General features: G+C 41.9%; 1 long non-coding RNA gene across 3 annotated transcripts; it reads left to right on the top strand.

Annotated features, from left to right (window-relative positions):
* Positions 1-332: 332 nt before the first annotated feature.
* LOC111856670 (uncharacterized) lies at positions 333-22,406 on the top strand. Of its 3 annotated transcripts, none has more exons than XR_002841188.2 (5): positions 333-749; positions 2,731-2,876; positions 21,574-21,710; positions 21,857-21,897; positions 22,287-22,406. It is a non-coding gene; the product is annotated as an uncharacterized lncRNA (long non-coding RNA). The 3 variants fall into 3 exon arrangements; XR_002841187.1 differs by lacking the exon at positions 333-749 and adding an exon at positions 2,020-2,155; XR_011983172.1 differs by lacking the exon at positions 2,731-2,876.
* Positions 22,407-22,415: the final 9 nt, after the last annotated feature.

Genomic DNA, 22,415 nt, shown 5'->3' with positions numbered 1-22,415 from the left:
ATGAAAGTTGTGGGAAAATTAATTAATTTTAATTTTTATTCTTTCCTTTTGACAGCTCATGCGGTGAATTCAAGAAATAAAGCCAATTTTTTCTGAATCATCAGTTCTTGAGCTGTTTCGATAATTCAACCGGGTAGGTACAATTATGCCCACTAAGGTGCCCCATTATATAAAATTAATGGACAATGTGCTGGCATGTGGAGTTTTCCGCGGCGTTCATAGCTGCCCCGAGTTATTAGTTAATAGCCAACTACCAGCCAATCAAAAACTAGCATTTGTTGTATCTGGGTAAATTTATTTCCAACATGAGTTAGCCTAGGGTGACCAGATAATCCATGTCAGGGAGGACACTCTGAGCTAGGACAGGAATTGTAAATTACCATTTCAATTAAAAGGACCTGGATTTCACTTGAGCACTGAGCTCTTGCTGTGTGCTGATTGGTCAGTCTCCTATAATCATGCATGTGTCACTAATGCTAATGTGAAACAGCTGGATGAGTCTTTCAGTCAAGGAAACAAACCAGTCAAAGCACAAGAAGAGCTGAACTATTTAGCCGAGCACAGGAGCCTTTCAATTTGAAAGTAGTTTGTAAAACCCGAAGTAGCTCAAAGTGTCCTCCCTGACATGGATTATCTGGTCACCCTAAGTTAGCCTACATGTGATCCCGATGCAAGCACGTTATTACATGGATGCGCACAGTTGGTATGCAGAAAAGGTGGAAGTGGAGAAGCAAGATCCAATGACTGCGGTAAGCACGTTTCGCCCCCAATGTAATCTCACTCCAAACTTTTGACGAAACTTGAGAGCCTTGATATTATTCATTATTAGTAATATCACAAATCTCGACGTATGAATGCTTTCCCGATTGCTCGGAATTTGAAAATTTCCAACCTCATACTGAAAGTACTATAAAACAACAGAAAGGAGTGTACTCGTAATGCAAATGTACATAAGCGAATGCCATTTCTGCTGGTGTTTGATAATTGCAAGCACAACGATTCTCACAGGCTTGGTAGCGGAAATTACCACCCATTAAATAATAGTAATAATTGCACATATTAAATCATGATGTACACCGTGTGAACAGTAAACATATGCGTCTCTTCGGTTTTACTTGACTGTTTGCTTCAAACTCCGCCATTACCGAGCCAAGCCTTCGATTGGAAAACCGAATCGAGCATGAGCGATGTGGCTGGGGTTCGGCTCGTTTATACATTAGGAATGGTAAATGGAGTATCATGCTTTTGTGGAAGCTGACTGGCATATTTTAGCCTGTTTTCAGCAGCGGAAATGAACTGTATTCCTCTTCGATTTGAAAAGAAAAAACTGTAATTACCTTAATATGTTACGTTTTATTGTTTTGGCTCACAGATAATGGCCTGTCGATTCCCTTCACTCAGTATACCCCCTATAAAGTATAAACCGTTAAAAATGAACACGTTAATGAAAATAGCCTATGATTGCTAAGTTCAGCAATGCGGGGTTGTTTTAAACGGTTGCTAAGGAAATATGTACGGTACAGTTCCCTCCCCTGAAGCATCAACATGTTTTACAGAATCAGTATAAAAAACATGACGGATATTAGCATATTTGTACATCGAAATCTTTATTCAAATGTAGCAAGCAGTTCGGCTAGGAGGACATTTACACGAGTAAATATACAGTGTGAAAAACACTGTATATCATCTTCAGGTGTCACAATCGTACTATTAAATCACATTAGACATATAATTACAGTGCGTCTGCTTATGATAATTAGTAGTCTGTCTCTGTTTGCATTGTCCCTTGTGTAATGCGTTTAGCCAAATATTTGTAATCTTTATACAAACCTGGGCAGATGTATAAACGACATAATGGTTATTTAAAGTTAAGGAAAGTGCCCGCTTTGCTCAGCGTGAAGCTAATGTGAAGGTCTGAAGCCGCCCTCCCCCTCCAGCATGAAAAGAGCGCCCCCCCCCCGCTAAGCTTGTAATTACATTTTTTCAGCCAGCAGCCCGCTTGTCTCTGTGGCCTATTAGGGCAGCTTTATCGGTTAGAGATTACCGTTCCCTCGTTTGCATGGTCGCCATTCTCACTCCTCCCAAACGGAAAGGGACAGAGGAGTGTCCTCTGTGTCGCTGGAAAGGACATCAGCGGGATGGCGGGAGAGGACAGGTCTGGTTTCGCCTCAGAAGAATATATAAATATGTTCCTCTGACAGGTCCTCCGACGGTCCCCGTGGTCCTGTTGTGTGAGCGCCGAAATTGTAACATTTAATGTTTTCGAAAATATGGCCAACCGCTAAGCGGAGAGAAAATGCAATACAGCGTGAGTGCTGTCCAACGCTGTGTGCAGAACTTCCTCTCTGTGTGGGCGTCGCTAACTGTGTGACATGAAAACATCAACATGGCGCCCTGCTTCTGCTTAGGATCCTCCGGACTTTTCTCTTTATCTTGTGGCACACACTGCTGCAGGTGCCAGGTTTTTGTCTGTTGGGTCTCAGACCGTGATCCGCTTAAACCCACGCCAGGCAGTTATTTTATAACTATTTTATTATGCATACTATACTTTGTTTGATAATCTTTGGAAACAAGATATTGTTTGTAAAATTCAGTCTGTACTTTTTGACCCTGAATATTGCATCATCCGTGCTCCTGTCCAGGTTTAAGTAGCTGGAAGATTGATGGAGGGATGGAGGTTATTTTATCTAAAAATAGAGGGGGAGAACTCAACGGTTTCTCTTGTTGCAGGTGTTGTGATTGGATACGACGGGATTGTGATCATCTGTCCATCACATCCTGTTGTTTTGATGCTGATGTCGTCTTTGATGAGCTTCTGCAATCTGCTCTGTGCTTCTGGTCCCTTCAAGGAACAGGGAAAAGTAAACTTGTCCCAGGTTTGCCTCCCGTCGTGGCCACTGGGGGTTATTTCCATAGCTAAAATTATGAGCCCAATAGCAATAGTAAACATGTAAATAAGAAAGATAAAGCCAACGAAAAGTTTATACAGTACAGTATATACACTGTGTGTGTGTGTGTGTATATGTATATACACTCACCTAAAGGATTATTAGGAACACCTGTTCAATTTCTCATTAATGCAATTATCTAATCAACCAATCACATGGCAGTTGCTTCAATGCATTTAGGGGTGTGGTCCTGGTCAAGACAATCTCCTGAACTCCAAACTGAATGTCAGAATGGGAAAGAAAGGTGATTTAAGCAATTTTGAGTGTGGCATGGTTGTTGGTGCCAGACGGGCCGGTCTGAGTATTTCACAATCTGCTCAGTTACTGGGATTTTCACGCACAACCATTTCTAGGGTTTACAAAGAATGGTGTGCAAAGGGAAAAACATCCAGTATGCGGCAGTCCTGTCTGCGAAAATGCCTTGTTGATGCTAGAGGTCAGAGGAGAATGGGCCAACTGATTCAAGCTGATAGAAGAGCAACTTTGACTGAAATAACCACTTGTTACAACCGAGGTATGCAGCAAAGCATTTGTGAAGCCACAACACGCACAACCTTGAGGCGAATGGGCTACAACAGCAGAAGACCCCACCGGGTACCACTCATCTCCACTACAAATAGGAAAAAGAGGCTACAATTTGCACGAGTTCACCAAAATTGGACAGTTGAAGACTGGAAAAATGTTGCCTGGTCTGATGAGTCTCGATTTCTGTTGAGACATTCAAATGGTAGAGTCAGAATTTGCCGTAAACAGAATGAGAACATGGATCCATCATGCCTTGTTACCACTGTGCAGGCTGGTGGTGGTGGTGTAATGGTGTGGGGGATGTTTTCTTGGCACACTTTAGGCCCCTTAGTGCCAATTGGGCATCGTTTAAATGCCACGGCCTACCTGAGCATTGTTTCTGACCATGTCCATCCCTTTATGACCACCATGTACCCATCCTCTGATGGCTACTTCCAGCAGGATAATGCACCATGTCACAAAGCTTGAATCATTTCAAATTGGTTTCTTGAACATGACAATGAGTTGGCCCCCACAGTCACCAGATCTCAACCCAATAGAGCATCTTTGGGATGTGGTGGAACGGGAACTTCATGCCCTGGATGTGCATCCCACAAATCTCCATCAACTGCAAGATGCTATCCTATCAATATGGGCCAACATTTCTAAAGAATGCTTTCAGCACCTTGTTGAATCAATGCCACGTAGAATTAAGGCAGTTCTGAAGGCGAAAGGGGGTCAAACACCGTATTAGTACGGTGTTCCTAATAATCCTTTAGATGAGTGTATATATATATATTTATTCTCCAGATGAACGTTTGCTGAGGTAATATTCTGAGTAGACTTTTCATCTAATTATGCATAGATGTAATAAATGCTCAGAGTGAGTAATTCCTACTTTTTCAAAGCTAAACAGATGGAAGTATTTTTATGAGTATCAGGCTGAAACACCAGCCATATTGAGCACAGAGTGATTTGGCGAGTTGCTGGAACACCATGAGTTTATGTGTTGATGTACTTTCCTGGGGGCAAATGTAGCCATGCCAGGACAACTTGCACCACTTGACTCATGCAGATGAAAGCTTTTATTTCATTTAAATAATATATACATACTTGATTTTTTACATATATTTTGGCTAGTGCTTTTATTAAAAGAAGTTTACAGTTTTTAATTTACCGATTTGAACAGTTATTTAATTCAGTTCCAGTGAAGCACATTTTGCATGTCATTGTTCTTCACCTGTAAGCTAATTTGACAGATTAATACGTTGTCTTATTAATTATTCCTATTAGAATTAAAATGGCTATAATGAAACAAGCAGTTTAAAAGGGGGAATTTGTTGTGAAAATGTGACATCTTTCATAAATAGACTAAATGTTTATTTTTGAATAATTGTGTGGTTTCAAATAGGATTTAGGATTAAAATTATGTTACATTGTTTTAAAATATAAATTTCCTCATCTTATCGGGTCTATATGGATTCGCATTGTACTTTTACTATGGATAATTGGTAACGCTTTACATTAACTGCACTTTCATAATGCTTTTATATTGCATTCATAAAAGGTTCAATACACCTTCATAATGTATTCATTAAGTATTCATAAAACATTCATAAACATCATGTAAGTTTACCTTAACATCCTAACATCCTTAACAGCTGTAATATACATTACTAACAACCATTATATAATAATAACAAACATTATAATTCTATAATCATGTACCGTTTGTTATTAATGTATATTAAAGCTGTTAAGGGATGTTAGGATGTTAAGGTTTACTTGCATGCTGCTTATAAATGTTCTATGAATGCATTATGAAGGTGCACTGGATGTTCTATGAATGCATTATGAAGGTGCACTTAATATAATTTTAAGATAATTTTACCCATTCCAGGAGTTGAGGCTCAACATATGGAAAAAAATAATCTCCAATTCTCTGATATTTAGGACACACATTTAGCGAAGCCCCTCAGACATTTTCATGCACTCCTTAGTACTTTTTACGTACTAGATTCCCAGTAAATATTTAGCAGAAAATGAGATCTCAATTGTGCCATCTGCTAAAGAAGAAAAGGTGTGAACATTAGCCAAACATTATGAATGCTAACAGTTTGCAGGTTAAACTTCCAAACTAAGGTATGAGATTTTTGCAGCGTGTTCCATGCATCCCGTCTGTTTTGTGCTGCTCAAAGACTGGTCTCCAGGGAGCGTTGAATTAGACTTGGTCATCTTCATCTGTTCACTATCTTCAGGACACAGATCCATGAGTTTTATTTCCATCTGTGCTGGATCATGTGCAGGGCAGGTTTGTTGTTTCTGGAGCTCCAATTAAAAGTTTGCTCTGCATCCCCCCTTTCAAAAATGAAATAAATAGCTAGTGAATATTGTCAGAAGATTATTGCCATCTAGCCAGTAAGCAGAACATGCTGCTTCACTATCTCCTAAGTAAGGAATGTGTTTGTTTAATATTTTGTGTAGTGACTATTTATGGGCAATGGGACCTCAAAATTTGAGTGGTAGTAAACACCACTGCTGAGTGTGTGATGCACAGCAGAGCCATCCACAGGCCCAGATCTTATGGCTGACATGTTTCATTAATGATTAATCTTGGCAGCTTGTGATGAGTCAATTAGGGATGGGCCAATCCACATTTTTTCAGTTCTCATCCAATTCAGATACACAACTGCCAGTACTGATGCAGATTCCAACACAAGAGCTCTTTTTACTTTAATATTATCATTAGAGGTGCACTGATCCCACTTCTTTTAGTGCCGGTAGGATCCCGATACCTGACCAGAGGATATTGGTTGATATGAATATTGATCTGATATAGGAGCTCTTTTTTTAAACTAGTAAATAAAAATGAAAAATATATGCCAAAAAGCTTTGTTAATTAGGCTACTAGAAAAATACATAACGTACTGTTCCACCTCATTTGTACATCTTGTTTTAAGTTTTTGTTCTCGTTTTTGAGGCATTTGCAGTTCAATTTTAATATCTTCTGTGAGTGTATATGCAAGTGGCGAATGCTTAAAATGCTGCAGTTTTTCACCCACTGGCAACAGCATCACTTCATTGCGACAGCATCCCCTCGTGTATCACAAGCTGCACCAAATGCTCAAAACAGCCCAAGCTAGCAAACTCCCTAATCATCCATTGTTTTTTTCATATTACTCGTGTTGTCTCGCACAATTGTGTGTGCTTTGTTTAGTGGGATTTTCCACTACACGCTACTTCCACTTCTCAGAATTTTTTATTTTTTTTTTACAAATATTGCAAATTACTGTGCAACTAGTGTTTTAAGGGTAAAATACTTACAGATGGTCACCCACTTATCTGATGCAGTGTTTCCCCTAGGTTTACAGCTTTGGGGGGAGGGGGGGGGCACATGGACATCGACAGGATTCATGGTGTTCATGTGTTTCTTTTAATGACAGCAGTCAATATAACTACTGGACTAAACATCAGAACATTTCTTTTTATGACAATTTTCCACAAAGTGTGCAGCTTTTGTCAATGTAGTTTATCTATCTGGGCTCCTGGAAGAACATTTCTAAAGCCTCTTGATATAGGAAGTCAGAAACATCTGGCCGATTTATTGAGATCCGCATGCAGGCTGCAAGATGGTACATTAAATGTTAATCTGTGATAGCTGATAGCTTAAAATAGTGATAATTTAAAGCAGAAAATCCCATTGTGAAATGTATTTATTACCCTGCCTTACAGGTGGTTGACGCGACATATTTTCCGACGAATGGTCTCTGTCCGCTGGTGGGAGTGTGCTCACCTGTGTGTGCAGGCACGTGTCTGTGCGTGCAGGCACGTGTCTGTGCGAGCGCATCGGGGCGGAATTCCGCCGCATGCGATACAGACTATTTAGTTTGTTTAATAAAAGGACAATGTATAGACCTGTTCTATAGGAAAGGTAACCTTAAATGACTTCTGTTGTGTTCTGGCTCTATATAGAAAATTAAATTAAATGAAATTAACTGTACTTTCAAGGGGGGGCTGGGAGGTGCCGTTGAGGGGGCGGGGCGCCCCCATAATATAATGGTAGGGGAAACACTGTGAGGTTCTTTTGCTCCTCCTACCGAAAAGGGTTTGCATATGATGTCACAGCAGGCGGAAGTCACTGTGCTCACACCCACTGAGTGGCAAAAGAACTGAGTGGCAGGGTTAGCGTTCAGCTTGAATGCCACAAAAAACATCTGTAATGGGAAAGTACGGTGGCCCCTAGAGACAAAACACACACAAAAGAAAAAGCAGAAACAAAATGAAAACGCGCAGCAAATTAAAAAAACACACAAAAGAAAAAGCAGAAACAAAATGAAAATGCGCAGCAAGTTAAAAAAACACACGCAAAAGAAAAAGCAGAAACAAAATGAAAATGCGCTGCAAATTAAAAAACACACACAAAAGAAAAAGCAGAAACAAAATGAAAATGCGCAGCAAGTTAAAAAAACACACGCAAAAGAAAAAGCAGAAACAAAATGAAAATGCGCTGCAAATTAAAAAACACACACAAAAGAAAAAGCAGAAACAAAATGAAAATGCGCAGCAAATTAAAAAAACACACGCAAAAGAAAAAGCAGAAACAAAATGAAAATGCGCAGCAAGTTAAAAAAACACACGCAAAAGAAAAAGCAGAAACAAAATGAAAATGCGCAGCAAGTTAAAAAAACACACGCAAAAGAAAAAGCAGAAACAAAATGAAAATGCGCAGCAAGTTAAAAAAACACACGCAAAAGAAAAAGCAGAAACAAAATGAAAATGCGCAGCAAGTAGACAATCCCAAACCGGAAGTGCTCCACCACGCTAGGGGGCGCGGTGAGCTCATGTGGCACAGTCGCTACACAGTAGTGATGGGAAGTTCGACTGAATTAACTGATTTGATTCTTTCGAGCTGTCCGTTGTAATGAATCGATTCTAAAATCAATTCTGTGATTCACTTTTTTTCCGTCTTTTTTGCGCCTGACCGTATGAGTCAACGAATCATGGGATCGGATAATAAATCAAACGGTGTCTCAAGGTTACGTTATTTGACTGAAAGATGGGGCTGGTGTTCAACAAAAATGTTTAGCTTGACTATTCACAATAAAAAAAACAATATATAAAAAGCAGAAAGGGTGTCGATGCTGAATAAACACGCGTGTATATATAGTTCTTATTTTCTTGACTATAGCCAAATTCATGTGCATGAGTATCAAGGACTACATCACAGTTAACAACTGCAATATTACCAATACAATCACACACACATACAATGAGCATGAGTAAACTTGCATACGTTGTTGTGTAAACGTCAAAGTTAATAAATATCTTTGGTTTTTGATGAAAGACATATGGTTTTATTATGCAGAAATGCAATAATTTACTGTTGTGATAAATGAACACAGGGCTGCCAACTCTCACGCATCTGGCGTGACACTCACGCTTTCGGATTCTCACGCTCGTGCAAGAAATCTTACTGCAAATTTATATTATTACATTATAAACCTAAAATTAGCTGCAGCAAAAGCGTTGGGGTAGTTTGCAAACCCTACAGACCATTTACAAGGGAATAAAACTGTCACAAAGGTGTAAATGCGTGTGCGGACTTGTCTGAAATGGAAAATCTCTGGCCAACCGGCTGACCAAAGTTGACAGCCCTGTGAACAGCTGCGTTAATTTTATTCCTTTCAACAGCGTAACTGCATTTCCGCAGCAAATGCCGCGAGGCGGCGAGGGCTCTTGGGATCGGTTCGCAAACCATTCGTTTTAGTCACCGACCGAGTGTCCGAAAACCGTAAGTTCGATTTGTTCATCGAACGGACTCTCGGACACTCCGTCGGCGACTCAAACGGATGGTTTGCGAACCGATCCCAAGAGCCATTGCGGCGTTCACAACAGTAAATTATTGCATCACTACTGTGTAGCGACTGTGCCACATGAGCTCACCGCGCCCCCTAGCGTGGTGGAGCACTTCCGGTTTGGGATTGTCTACTTGCTGCGCATTTTCATTTTGTTTCTGCTTTTTCTTTTGCGTGTGTTTTTTTAACTTGCTGCGCATTTTCATTTTGTTTCTGCTTTTTCTTTTGCGTGTGTTTTTTTAACTTGCTGCGCATTTTCATTTTGTTTCTGCTTTTTCTTTTGCGTGTGTTTTTTTAATTTGCTGCGCATTTTCATTTTGTTTCTGCTTTTTCTTTTGTGTGTGTTTTTTAATTTGCAGCGCATTTTCATTTTGTTTCTGCTTTTTCTTTTGCGTGTGTTTTTTTAACTTGCTGCGCATTTTCATTTTGTTTCTGCTTTTTCTTTTGCGTGTGTTTTTTTAATTTGCTGCGCATTTTCATTTTGTTTCTGCTTTTTCTTTTGTGTGTGTTTTTTTAATTTGCTGCGCATTTTCATTTTGTTTCTGCTTTTTCTTTTGTGTGTGTTTTGTCTCTAGGGGCCACCGTAGGAAAGAGCTCCCGTGCGATTCATTGCGCAAATCGATTTAACAAGAAATAGGAGCTATCTTATTACAGACTTCTGAAAACTAAATAAGTAAGTATCGGACGTAGATCGGTCACGTATAGCCGTTATCCGATCCATCTAATAGGCATGGATTGGTGCCGATACCAATCCCGAATATTGGATCGGTGCACCTCTAGAGTCAATAAACGACTTGGTGGAGTCTGGAGGCCACAAAATGCAGGGTCAGTGGCGGCTTGGGGGGTACAGGACAAAAACAATGGAACGCAGCATCACTGAAAAATTGAAGGCTTCTGCCCTATTGATGTCACTTATTTATTTTTAAGAATTTTTATATTATTATTATTATGAATAATAATTTATTAAATATATACATGAAACATCAGCGATGATAAAGACACACAAGGTCGATAGCTACAGTTTTGGGGTACAGGCCTCTTTGGCATACAAAGGAACGATTATGCTTCTCTGAGTGCACTGTTTCATATACACAGTCGCTGTATTAAGCTGTACTGTCTTCCTAAAGAGTCCTCAATGACATGCTAAGTGAAACATTCGTATAGTTTACACTTGGCGCCCTCAGCACCATTCACCTCAAGACTGAAATGTGAGTTGGTTTGTTTTGCAGTTGATGCGTTCCTCCTGTCAGTGAGAGAAAACGGTCAGGGTTCACGGCAGACGAAAGTTGCAAAAATCTGTGAACAGGATGCGAGTACAATAATGGAAACATTTCCTAAACAAGTTTCAGTGGAAGCGATTTTGGTAAATGGAAACATTTTAAAATGACTCTGCTATTCCTCCTCAGGAACGCTGCTGAAATCCATCCGTCGCATTACCGTACAGAAAAAGAACTGAAAATCAGAACGTAAAGCTGTTTTTCACTTATCACAGAAGTAGCATGCTTTGAAATTCATTGGTGTTACTTTGATAATTATAAATATAATAATGATAAATAAAGGAATATTTTTAAATAAATTTGTCTGCAGCTCATTTTGCTAAAAATTGTGAGAAAATTGTATCGTGAACTCAGAATGGTGAAACGTAACAAATCATGAGTTGAGTGTATCGTTACATCCCTAGTGAACACTGAAAGAGTAGACATTTCTGCATCGGGATATACCTTCTTGAAATACATCATAGTTCAAGGTGGAAATAAAAACAAACACAGGAAAGGGGCTGTTGAATCCACCTAACTGTCCTCTGTAGAGGCATCTGAATCCATAGAGGGGCAAATAGCCCTTAGGGTTCCTGTCTTGCCCCTGCTGACTTATACACTGTATTTGTAGGTGAAGGTGTCTAATGGTTGTGGAATCACTGCAATATACACTCACCTAAAGGATTATTAGGAACACCTGTTCAATTTCTCATTAATGCAATTATCTAATCAACCAATCACATGGCAGTTGCTTCAATGCATTTAGGAGTGTGGTCCTGGTCAAGACAATCTCCTGAACTCCAAACTGAATGTCAGAATGGGAAAGAAAGGTGATTTAAGCAATTTTGAGCGTGGCATGGTTGTTGGTGCCAGACGGGCCTGAGTATTTCACAATCTGCTCAGTTACTGGGATTTTCACGCACAACCATTTCTAGGGTTTACAAAGAATGGTGTGCAAAGGGAAAAACATCCAGTATGCGGCAGTCCTGTGGGCGAAAATGCCTTGTTGATGCTAGAGGTCAGAGGAGAATGGGCCGACTGATTCAAGCTGATAGAAGAGCAACTTTGACTGAAATAACCACTCGTTACAACCGAGGTATGCAGCAAAGCATTTGTGAAGCCACAACACGCACAACCTTGAGGCGGATGGGCTACAACAGCAGAAGACCCCACCGGGTACCACTCATCTCCACTACAAATAGGAAAAAGAGGCTACAATTTGCACGAGCTCACCAAAATTGGACAGTTGAAGACTGGAAAAATGTTGCCTGGTCTGATGAGTCTCGATTTCTGTTGAGACATTCAAATGGTAGAGTCAGAATTTGCCGTAAACAGAATGAGAACATGGATCCATCATGCCTTGTTACCACTGTGCAGGCTGGTGGTGGTGGTGTAATGGTGTGGGGGATGTTTTCTTGGCACACTTTAGGCCCCTTAGTGCCAATTGGGAATCGTTTAAATGCCACGGCCTACCTGAGCATTGTTTCTGACCATGTCCATCCCTTTATGACCACCATGTACCCATCCTCTGATGGCTACTTCCAGCAGGATAATGCACCATGTCACAAAGCTCGAATCATTTCAAATTGGTTTCTTGAACATGACAATGAGTTGGCCCCCACAGTCACCAGATCTCAACCCAATAGATCATCTTTGGGATGTGGTGGAACGGGAGCTTCGTTCCCTGGATGTGCATCCCACAAATCTCCATCAACTGCAAGATGCTATCCTATCAATATGGGCCAACATTTCTAAAGAATGCTTGCAGCACCTTGTTGAATCAATGCCACGTAGAATTAAGGCAGTTCTGAAGGCGAAAGGGGGTCAAACACTGTATTAGTATGGTGTTCATAATAATCCTTTAGGTGAGTGTATAACACAATGATCAGCTTTAAAGTGATGCCTGCTGATTTGGTCCATTTGTCTTAACACTATCTGGAAATGCAGAAAGTGTAAGAGCGGGGTGATATTAGTGTATAACTACTGTACCTAACAGTGTGCTGATCACTAAGCACATGTGTGTTTTTCACTTAATAAAGGGAAACGATCTAGAATGACTTATGGTACGTTCCATTTAAACATGGAAGTTGGAATTTCCAAGTTCCAATTTGGAAGTTTCAGCTGGAACGCCCATTGAAGTCAGAGTACTGACTCAGAAAATCGGAAGAACCTCCACAGCCCCGAATTCAAGATGGCTGCACCCTTCATTGACAGAAGTGAAAGCTGTAGTTATATACTGTACTGTTTATTAGCACTTGAATCTTATTTGTGTTTCATTAAATCAGTCATACACACAGAACTGTGCAACCGTTATCTAGGGACATATTGCTATGATGTATGTATGTGCAAAATACTGCATATTGTCTCATGTACTGATATTGCTAACAGTGAAGCTGGCTAGAAGTGGTTTTGCTAAGTGGATTTCTGATTTATTGTACTGGAATGTGATTAGCTCGGTTGTGATGCGATTCCCAGTTCTAACTTCCAACCTCTGTGGTAAATGGATCACACCATTAGTCACTCAGCTCTTGAATGTTATTTATTTATTCAGACAACAGGTTTACTCATAAAATAAAAGGACTCTTCTATGGACTCTTTAACCACTGTACCACCTGCTGGACCTGTAGGGGAGCACATGTGCCCGCAACTCTGGTTTAATTCACATACTGCAATCACTTCACACTAGAGCCAATTACAAAGTCTAAGAAGGAGATGTGAAATGCAAGGACTTCTTTGCACAAACAGCCTAAGCAATGAGCCTGCTGAATCAGATATGGGCTTCACAGAGGCCTCTTTCAGTTGTGATGGAAAACTACGTTTTTCAGCAGGTTTTGTTTGTAATATAACCTGCTGGTTTTAGTGAAGGGCCGTTGATTTGATAATTTCAGTTGTGCCAAAGCCTCATAGTGGTAATTGCACAAATATAAGGCTGTAAACTATACAATTAATGGAGAAAAACATTAAAGACTGACATCAATTTTGTCTTTGTAGAATGTAATTATTTTTGTTAGGTTTTCAGTATGCTGCATTTTTATTGTCCGTTGTTCAACTACCGGTCTTAGAAAATAATAGCAGTATTCTTTTATTAATGAATAATTTTTATTTCAGAAGCATGACTGCCTTTGAGCATGGTGTAAGATTGGTGGTGGTGGGGGAGCGTTATATAGCATTGAGTGTTGAGCTGAGTGGGCTGATGTTGTGTTCCAAACATCTGTGGAAACAAACCAGCCATTACCTCACAGCTGTTTGTTTCACCTGAATTCTTTAAATATTGAAGCAGATTTCATTTAGCAGATTCTTTCATCCAAAGCAGCATACATTTGTGAGAAAGCAGGGTCAGACAGTCCCTGGAACAAGTGGGGGTTAAGGTCCTTTCTCAGGGGCCCTAAGGTGAAATCACTCTGCTTACCCTGGGATTTGGACCAGCGTCCCAACTCACTGTGCCATACACTGCTCCCCGGGTCACTGCTTTATCCAACATTTAATTTTTCACAATAGGAACCAAAGACATGCTGACTTTTTGAGGCACCCCGGCCTCAACTTGCCTGAGAGCATGAATTATTTCCCACAATCTATTGCAGCCTTGCTTCACCTCTGTATTTTTCGGCCCTCCTTGCCACTTTATACCTTCTTAATGGGGGATTACATGACGGCCCTAGTGACCCAATGAAATGAACTTCAGAGATGTACCAGTCAGTGGTCTGCCTGTGCTCTCATTCACGGGTAACCAAAGCATCTGCTCTACCCCTTGTCATTAACAGATTACGAGCATGCATTGTAATTTCATACTTAACGGGCACATGGAGTCACTTACAGCAGTGCTCATGTACTGTTGTGATCATATAGGATGAAGAGAGGTCTTCTAAATCTTCAGAGGAGTGTTTCACTGTGCATCCTCTGTCAGTTTTACATGTTAGCTGGTAGTAAATCACATTCTCGTCATCATGCTGTTTTTTTGAGCCCTTTTCTTAATTTTTTTGTAAATTCCTGAGCAAACAGGATACCATATCCATAGCGAATGAGCCTTGTTTTGGCAAAAACAATTGTAAACTCTCTTCTAAACTGCAGATCACCTGATTTGTTTGTATATTTTTATGGAATTAATAGTGAGTCTCGATCCTTCATTCCTACGTATATCATGTTTGATTTAATCTTAAAAATATTCTGTTTTCATCCAAACTCGAACTAGTCCTAGCTTCTTCGAGGTATATGATTTGATTCTCCAGTAGTGTACCTCAGAGACCTTATGAAATACCATGTTGGCCCAAATACATGCGTTTGTTTAGCATGTATCCTTGAGTGTTGTGTAAATTGTTGGCTTCCCAGGCTGTGCCGCTGCTAATGTTAAACTGATAGTAGCTGTTAATAGAGATATTCTATTACATTCTAAAACATTCATTTTAAAAGAGGCGTCATATTGTTTATTAATATGGCTAAACCTTTCTGTACATTATGTTATTTTTTCCCCCTTTTTACGTGGGTCTGCCGCTTTGAAAACATTCTATGCCTTCAAGGTTTTGGAGTTCGTAATATTCATTACCTACCCCCCCCAATAATCCAAATCATACATTTGATTTTTGGAATGTTTTCTGTTTAATACACTTGAAATCTGATTGCCTGTGGTTGCTTTTTTAAGCTGTGGTTGCTGGTTAGCATTATATGTTCTCGTAAAATAAAATTATTTTCCTTTATCAAGGTAAGGTTTGATATCCCAAAAACTTTTTTTTTCTCAAATTAGTTGCAAAAAGGTAGGGGTCTTCTTATATTCAGGCCAATACGGTAATTCAATTCTGGCCCTTTGAGGCAGTTAAACATGTCTGAGCACCTGAGGCCTGGCGCTGTGCTTCCCAGCGACATGTCCTTTGTTAGGCCTTCTGTGAAGTCTCTCTCCGCAGGTCTGCCAAAGGCAGCATGAAAGCCCCAAACAAACACCTGTTACTAGGCAACATGATTAGCTAATTCTTTTCCTCTACCGCCGAGGGCTAACAAGGGAGGCTGATTGCTCTTAGATGGCATTTCTTTGGCCCTGAGGTGTGCATCGTGGTTCTAAGGTGATTTCCTTTAATATCTGCAAATAGAGACCTTCATTAAGGATGCAGCATTAAGGATACCCATTTAAAAAAAATCACATGATCCAATGTTGAGATTTAATTGTTTTGCAGTTATACAAAAGGAAAACTCACAAAACATCCATGCTCTGCGTCAGCTGTGACGTTCGCTTTGCCAAGGGACTGCACAGGCTCTACGGTGTTTTATTAAGTCTGTGAATCCCAACGGGTCGAAAGCTTTGGTATAAAATCAGAACCTCAGGGCTTCTCTTCCGAAAACTGAGCTGGTTTAATGATGCCACTCTGTTCTCCCACCGCAGCCTTCCCAGACCTTCCGGCATCTTTCCATTTCCCAAAATCCTGTGCGAACTGCAGGGGCATTGAGTTTGACTGAGTGAATCATGTGGGTACCACTGTTTTGTATCTTCGCCTCCCTGACATTGCCTTGATGAAGGCGTTAAACCCCCACTCATCGTCAATGGGTGTTCATCCACATAGCCAGTTGGATACAACCAAGCGGAATGGCAGTGGTGAAAAGTGGGGTCCAAATACAATTTGTGTTCTTCAGTGGGTTGGGGCATTGTGTCTGTGATCAGAAGGTTGCTGGTTCAAATCCTGTGATGAACGGAATGATTTCACTGCTGGGATTCTGAATCCTCATTTACTCTAGACTGCCTGACTCTGCTTTCTCTAAATAAATTAATTTAAATGTAAAATACGCAGACAGGGGGTGGGATTGCCCATTGCGATAGAGAGCTGCGCAGGACATGCTAATGAATTCCCCACGTTGTACATTCATGTGGGGTATGTACACAGGTCTCAGGCACACGCTGCCGTGACCATGGCATGCTGTGCGGTTTGCATTAGCGATTAGCAGAGGCCGCTTGCTCATTCTGTGCACATTCTGATGCTGGGCGTGCGGCAAGAGACAAAATCGCCGCAAGGTAAAGGGTGGGCTGTTTAGCAAGCTGCCAACAGCAGGAGCCCTAACTGCTTCAGGAGGGTTCCCGCTTCTCCTCCACTCCCCCTCTAATGGAACTCCAAACTCCGGCGCCCTTTCTCTGTTGCCTTGGTTACCAAGTCGTCCTTCTGATTCGCCGTGTCTTGCTGTGACGTCCTCCCATGGAAGGCACAAAGCCCCGTCCATTGATTATGCAAAGGCACAAATTGCCTCTCCTTGGCATCTCGAAAGGCAGCATTTTATCACCCTCATAAGCACTCTGCCCCTTCCACTTGGCAGAAACCACACCCCCGTCACATTAATTTCTCTTTCAAGATGTGAATTTGCACTGGGGGGGGTGGACTATGCTTAATCTCTGAGCAGAGTTAGCACTCCTTACACATCAAATTACTCTCAGTGTTGGGCAGTTCATAGATAACATCCTTTAAATAGCCATTCACCATTTCTACGGCACCCTGCAAGATTGCCGTGAGAATATGGGATGTCCAACTTGCCTCATTTTAAATGAAACATCGTCCCAGGTAACTGGTCTCACCTGGGCATTGCTGATGGAGGAGCCAAGGTAATAATCCTCTCAATGTGACATTATCAAACCTGTAGAGCAAGGTAACAGTCAACCAAGGACCTGTGCTGTGCTTTTGGATTCATAATTTAACGAATTTTAAAACCATGTGCTAAAAATATACACTTCCTGTCCCTAGTCGACAGGCAGAAGTGCTGATATAGTGTCTAAAAAAGTGTAAATGTAAGATCTGCACCATCCGTGATATTTAATTTATCCACACCAAAGTGGTGCAAATCCGCAGAGTGCCGCACTTCTTCAGAACACGTTTATTTCCACTCGTCTCCTTAACATGTCCTTCATATTGTCTCTTGCATATCTATGTTCCACTTGGAAGTTGAACTGTTGATGTCTGGGGTCAGCTGGGACTTGGGGCCCCTCCTGGCTACAACCCTAATGCCAGCAGACGCCTAATTGCGGTATCAAACGTTATATCAAACTGACTCGCTCCAGGATCCATGGATTTCAGGTTGAGTAAATTTTTTGCTTAGGATTTTTTTAAGGTGGGGGGAATATGGGGGTCATAATTCATACAGCGGAGCCAACCTTATGTTTAGCTATGATATGATTTGAATCGCTGCATGATGGGAGGGGGCATTCTGGGGGCCAGTAAACTTTCTACTGGGGCCAGTGCTCTGTGGCCCCGCCCCGGTTTCACGCCCAATCAGATTCAGACTTAAAGGCCTGGGATAGATCTATAAATAAGAATGGGTTGTTATTCTGATGCTCAGAATGCATTTTTATTCAAAGCAGCTCACATTTCTGCATATGTACACTCCCCTGCACTGTGTGTGGACTTTGCATGTCCTTCCTGTGTCATGTGGGTTTTCCTCAGGTACCTGAGGTAAAGTTACCTCATTCATCACTTCAGCCTTCTTGCATTTGAGTTGACTTTCCCATATCTGTTGATGTATCATCCCCCATGCTGGCGGGCACCCCACTACATCTGGGCCGGGTACTGCTCTGCTCTCTGTGTGCTTTCTTCCTCACAGGGGTCTCCCTCGGCTGACCCTCACGCAACATTATGAGCTCCAACCTCTAATGAGGTCATTGGAGTGTTGGCAAAGCGGTGGCACTCCACTGGCCTTTTGGATGGATTCATCTCAGTGGTTCCCCTTCTCCATCACACACTGACTTGTATGACGGGTCAAATGTAAGCCCCCAAGTGGAAAAAAAACAATTATGTTCTGAGATATATGACTTCGTGCTACAGGAAGGAGCAGTATTAATTACTCCTGTGTGTTTGGAGAGACCTGCGGGGTCGACTTCCTTGGCCGAGCTTCAGAAATTTATTTGTAAAGGAGGCGCAGGGCAGTGTGACGGAGAATTTGGAGTTTGATTTCTATCCTTTCTCGTGTGGAGCCATCGATGGGGTATGTCTTGGTTTCCCAGCCAGGGGCCATTCTAGGATTTTTTAAGGGGGGAGGTGGTATAAGAGGGGTCATAATTCTAACAGACCAGCCAACCTTATTTTTATCCAATGATATGTTTCAAAATCAGTGAGTGACAAAGGAGGGGGAACTTTGGGGGACAATCAGCTTTGAGCTGGGAGCTTTGCCCCTGAGGCCCCACCCCTGTAAATTCCCCTGTTACCAGCAGCTCTGAAGGAGAGAGTAAAATGTCATATTAGCCACATGATTAGTGGGAGACACAAAGAGAGCTGGTTGGTAGCATGTCGCTTGTTTGAGGTAAGAAGAGACGACGATGATGCTAATGAGCTCCCTGAAGATGAGGGAGTCGGGGCTTGGGGGCTAAAGGGTCCCCATATGGTGTTAATGTATGGTGCTCGCTTCTTCCATCTTCGCACTACAACAGTTTGTTAGGTTGCTCCCCGCAGGACCCTCGAGTGCTCCATTTTGATCACTTGTGCTCCCACTGATGAATAATAATGAATCCCATCAGCACGTGTGCAGGAGAGCCTCTGGGCACCTCCCGTTACTCAACATTCGGGCTCATACTCCGGAAAACATCACCGGGATGAGATTTCTCTGGGGTGGTGGGGGGGGGGGGGTCGCTCGGGGAACAATGTGGCTCTTTATCATCGCGAGCTACTTCCCTCCTAGTCGTCTCATTGTAATGAGGCACTTCATTCAGCATCGGAGCACATATTTGCATATTTGTATGTCTGGGTGCGCCGCAAGAAAGACAAGGAACCAGCGCTGTTACTGTAGTGAGGAAGACGGGACAAGACAAATACTCAGGACACGGGTCTTTGGGTCACTGATCACCTGCCGCATTAAAGTATCTTTGTCAAATGATGGTTTTGGTACTCTGGTGCTGCAGGCATGTGGAGCCATGCAGATGTTTTTCCACTACTCAAATGCATTTACATGGGGCCCCCGAACAGTCACTACACTAAATATTAAATGTTCCTTATTTAGGAGACGCTAAAATATTATGTTCTGATAACTAGTTAGCTAGCTATGATCTCCTGACTCTATATTCGCTAGCTAACAGTGAAGCCACAGAAATAACAAACCCACCCCTGTGTACAGAACACTAGCCTTATCGCTAGTAGGCTAATCTGTGATTTCCCACTCCTGCTCCTCCAACTCAGGAATCCATAATCATAAATAAAGAATCTGATTAGGTGACATTACTGCTTCCTGGAAACCCTGTGTGTACCGAGACCACAGATTTAAATTGACACCCACAGTTTGTCCCTCTGCGTCACATCTGTGTGACGCATCGTAATAGTAAATGACAGCGTAAATCTGTCTTAAGTGTCCCAGTCAGCATTAGGGTGCTCTGCTTGAATTTATATCACAACAAAAGAGCTTGAGTCTGTCACTATGCCTCACCGGGCTGAGGATCACTAGTGGCACATGGGGAAGCCCCAGCCACTGACACGCAACGGACAGGGAGAGAGAGAGGGAGAAATAGCATGAGAGATGGAGGTAAAGAGGGAGAGAGAGATATGCAGATGAGCTACAGTGACCCACACTTTGATTATTGAGATGCAGCAGAATTCATGGAAAACTGCTAGGTGAAAAGAATATGGTAAAGTGTAGATGGACACAGGTGTACACCAGGCGTGTATTTTTGGTATGGGCAAACACTTATCACTTATCTACACTTATCTAGCCATGTTTGATAAGGTATTTGGCATGATTTAGGTTAATGGTTTAACACACTAAACATTTTGATTGAGCACATATGTGAGGACACATTCATGGATTTATTGCTTTATTGGAATGGATAATTTCACATTATGTCAAACGTAGATGAAATTGTGAGCCTTGTTGCTGTAGCATAAATTAGCCTGAGATATTAAAAAAAAATAGACTGACAATTCCATCCATAATAGGCTTGGTATAAAATATATAGGATCTACGTCTACTTACATTGCTTGCTACTTGAAAGAACTCTGTGATAGATCTTTGTTTTTTTTCCAAATAGATTTTTTTCTGTATGACATACCGCTTTGTTCCCTGTGACCAAAGCTGAATCCGACACAACCTAGGCTGCTCAGTTCTCAACTTGTTCAGTACCCAGAATCAGTGGAATATGAACAAAATGCACAAATATGGCAAATATGTATGTTTTTCAATAAAATGTTTTAGAAAGTCATCAGTATTTGGGTTATCTGCTTTGTTAACACTAGAAAGACTGACTGGGTCAATTGACCCAGTCAGTCTTTCTAGTGTTAAATCAGTTGGTCATTGTGGAAGTGGAACATTCTGAAGCTGTGTGTAGGCTGATAGGAATGCATGCACTTTTCTATGTCTGCTTATAAATGGAGATGAAAAGGGGCAGTGGGTCTGTGTGTGTCTTGAGTTCCACCTGCAGCAACCACATGTTTTTGACTTTGAGTTTGTGATGGTCGACACATTTTGATGAGATGAACATTTAGATATCTAGCCCTGTTTAAGGATGCTACTTACTAATTATAGCTTAATTTTTTTCCCTCGAAAGTGGGGGATTTGGGGGCAGATCAGGGTATTATTTACAGTGCTGCCCTTTTAAAGCACTGTGCCATTCGGACCGGGCCGGCTCAGTCGCATACCTGCCCATCCAAACAGCCTGACTCACTCCTTGTCTTCAGCTCATCGATCAGCACCGCCCGACAGCCGGGGTGATGCACCGGACGGCAGAGTTCCGGGCCTCATAAACGCGGTCCATCTTTTATGAGTGTCATAAACAGCGCTGTCCTCCGGGGGGACGGATGGACTGGGGCATAGGGAGCTGAGGCCTCTTTCACAGCATCTGTGCTGAATTAATTGCGGGACTCTTTAGCAGCTCACCTTTCCCTCGCAGGATGCAGATGCCGGTGCTTTCCAGGGCCTTGGGGTTTTGCTCCAATTTCTCACAGTGAACCCCCCCCACCCCCCCCTCCCCTAACATAAATGTAGTCCTTCAGCGGCAGGTCTTTTTTTCGCTTATATACTTCTTCATTTTTTTTTTTTTTAATTTTTTTTTTTGTGGATTGAAATTCACAGTTGGAGGTGCCCTGCTCACCCCTTGAGTGACCGCCGGGATTTTCCGAAGGGACTCGCGGGAGCCAGGGGCTTCACCGCCGCCTCCGTCCCATCTGTGTCGGCTCTCTGGGGCCCACGTCCCGTTGCAGAATGGAGTGGTGAAGCTCCCCGAAAAGTGCAAATAATACTTCCTGACTTAACATCATGGGTTGCTTGTCAGTGAGAATGCATAGTCGCTCACTCTCCCTCCCCCACTCTCTCCCCGCTCTCTTCCTCTTATCCTTTGTACTTCTCATCTTTGCAGACTACAGGTTTCATTCTAATTATCCAACTGAAGCCTCGCAGGTCAGTGTGTACGCACACACACTACCCACATACCCATGTGTGTTACCAGCGTACCCCATGTCTTAACCAAAAAAACACAGTAGCAATGGTCTTAATGGATCAGGGTTCATATAGCATTCCTTGAGATGTTGGCACTCCATGCGAGTTTCTGGAAGCAGAGCATTCAATGCATTTTATATCCTGTTGGCTAGACTTAATTTTATAAGTAGAAAGAGCTGCCCTTATCTAGTGTATTACTTTAACTTGCATTTACAAATTATAGCATGTTCCCTCCTTGTTTTTATCCAAAGCTACTATAAGAAATCATCACCTGTTACACGACACACTGATTCCTTCTTGCCGATATCTTGTCTTGGTCTCTCAAAAGTATTTCTTGTGTTGTCCTATAGGGGGCAGTATCGCACCACAGGCACGATTTCAGTCTCGCATCACATTCCGGTGAAGAGGCTGAAAAGAGCAATTCATCCCCAGCAAGCGAAAAGAACGTCCACAGGTATTCAGCACCAGGCCCCATCTTC

The sequence above is a fragment of the Paramormyrops kingsleyae genome, chromosome 1, assembly GCF_048594095.1.
Source record: "Paramormyrops kingsleyae isolate MSU_618 chromosome 1, PKINGS_0.4, whole genome shotgun sequence".
In the NCBI taxonomy this organism is placed as follows: domain Eukaryota; kingdom Metazoa; phylum Chordata; class Actinopteri; order Osteoglossiformes; family Mormyridae; genus Paramormyrops; species Paramormyrops kingsleyae.
Note: the sequence above shows the minus strand (reverse complement) of the source record. Positions and strands in the feature narration are given on the sequence as shown.